At 43.3% G+C, this 2523-nt stretch overlaps 1 pseudogene; it reads left to right on the top strand.

The window, feature by feature from the left end:
• The first annotated feature begins 519 nt into the window (after nt 1-519).
• On the top strand, nt 520-1615 carry LOC100591708 (annotated as a pseudogene).
• Nucleotides 1616-2523: the final 908 nt, after the last annotated feature.

A 2523-nucleotide genomic window follows, 5' to 3' on the forward strand; every position in this document is an offset into this window, starting at 1 on the left:
TGGCCACTATTGTAGTTTGAATGGCTCGCCCACAGCCTGGCCTTGCACTAGTCATCTAAAGGAGCAGAGCTAAGGAAAGTAATGCCCAGGACTCCAGATATTCGGGAAGAATGCTTGATCTGGGATCCTCCCAGGGCAGTCTTTGCTGGCAATTCATACTGATGGAAATGAATGGATTAACCCCAGATATTTATCAACCTTCACTATCTCTGCCTCCCCGTTGTGTCATCAAAGGCTCAGATTAAGGGTAAGTATAGAGGAAGCTGAAGTGCCTGGTCCATTCAACATTTTCTTCCTCTCTGACCTGGACCCACCTCTTTAATGGTCAAGTAGGGTAGCTGTTTTCGTAATTTCGTTGTTCACATTATGTTGAAGTTTCCTTCCCTTTGATCTCTGCCCTTAATCCAGTAGGTCATTAGAAGTTTCTTAGTTTATTTCCAAGAGTGCTGAGCTCTTGATCGGTAGAAGAACAAAGATAACCGCTGTGTCTGGAACATTATCCAACGAATCTAAAAACTGATGTTGCTCAGATCACTGTGTAATCTGTTACATAGTTGGAGCCTCACCTCTGTCTTTCCTTTGTCCATTTCCTTCAGATTTAGACATTCTTCAGTGCCAAGGTCAAAGTCCACTGCTGTGACTGAGTTCTTCTTTGAAGGTTTCTCCAGCTTCAGGTGACAGCACAGACTTGTCTTCTTTGTTGTCTTTCTAACTTTGTACCTGCTGACTCTCTCTGGCAATGTGATTATTGTGACCATTATTCACCTGGACATTCACCTCCACACCCCCATGTACTTCTTCCTGAGCATTTCTGTCTATCTCTGAGAACTGCTACATGGTGGCCATTATTCCCCATATGCTTTCTCGCCTCTTGAATCCTCACTAGCTTATTGTCATGCAAGGCTGTGTCACTCAGCTATTCTATCTGACTTTTGGCATCAATAACTGCTTTCTGCTCATAGCAATGGGATATTATTGCTATGTGGCCATCTGCAACCCTTTACGGTATTCATAGGTAAGAGGGCTTGTGTCTGGCTGGGATCTGGATCACTGAGGATTGGCCTTGGTGTGGCCATTGTCCAAGTATCATCTATGTTTGGCCTGCCCTTTTGTGATGGCTTTGTCATCTCCCACTTCTTCTGTGATGTGAGACCCCTGCTGAAGCTGGCCTGCACAGACACTACTGTCAATGAGATAATCAACTTTGTTGTCAGTGTGTGTCCTTGTCCTACCTGTGGGCCTGATCTTTATCTCCTATGACTTCATCATCTGCACCATCCTTAAGATTGCTTCAACTGAGGGTAGGAAGAAGGCCTGTGCCACCTGCACCTCCCGCCTCATAGTGGTCATCAGCCACTATGGCTGTATTTCCATCATCTACCTGAAGCTTAAGTCCTAGAGTTTCCTGGGGCAGAACAGATTCATCTCAGTGACCTACACCATTATCACTCCCCTGCTGAACTCTGTCATTTACAGCCTAAGGAACAAGGAGCTCAAAGATGCTCTGTGCAGAGCCATGAAGAAGAAACTGTTCAACCCCCAGTGTGTCAAGATTGTGATGGCCTCCCTTCATGTGCTTACTTCTCCAAAGTTTTGGCAGTCAGGAATATTGTGATTCTCCACAGTCCAGGGAGCCTCCTATGGGGCCTGCTCCTGGAATGTTATCACAGGACATGCCTTCTCTCAGGTTAGCAGTCATATTCCCATGAAACCAGCTAAAAGGGCCTGTGAGTTTCACCAGTTCTTACTCCTGTCAAATAACACAAAAATGGAAGATTCATGTTGGAAACCTTGTAAAAAGCTTCAGATATGTTATTCTATTTTGAGGCTGGGGAGCCTTCAGAGGGGAAAATGGAACGTGTTAATTTAGTTGTTCCTCATACAATTTCCCCTTTAGATACACCTTTTTTCCTCATGTCTTTATTTGTTCACAAACTTTGGTATAAGTTTACTGGTTCCTCTTTCACTGGTGTAGGCATCACCCTCACCCCATGAAGCCCATGGTGAGGCATGAGTATATGCTGTTTCACCTAGATAGCACTACCTCATGTCTTGTACCACCATTATCATGGGGTATAAAGACGGGGAATTACCCTTTATCACACTGACAACAAAGTTCTATATGTTTGTACATCGCTTTATAGTTTATAAGGAACTTTCACATGTAGGATTTCACCTGATCCTTAATGAACCCTATAAAGTAGGCTGGGAGACAATTATGTTATCATCCCTATCTTGCACCTGAAAATACTAAAGCACATATAGATAGAATTTATCTGCCCAGGCACACGAAACTAGACAGTTGTAGCGATAGGATTTGGATCTAGTTCTCTTATCATTGTCACTTGCTCTTTGTAATGAATGGAGTAACATGAAGCAGAAACTTCTTGAGAAAAATCATGGTCTTCATTGGCTAGTACAGGCAAGGCTGTCACTATTCTATGAAGCATGTCTATGCATTTTAGGGGAAAAAAGCATCTTCTCTATACATTTCTGTTGAAAACTGCCATAATAATTTTACTG

This window comes from Nomascus leucogenys, chromosome 12 (genome assembly GCF_006542625.1).
Source record: "Nomascus leucogenys isolate Asia chromosome 12, Asia_NLE_v1, whole genome shotgun sequence".
NCBI classification, from domain to species: domain Eukaryota; kingdom Metazoa; phylum Chordata; class Mammalia; order Primates; family Hylobatidae; genus Nomascus; species Nomascus leucogenys.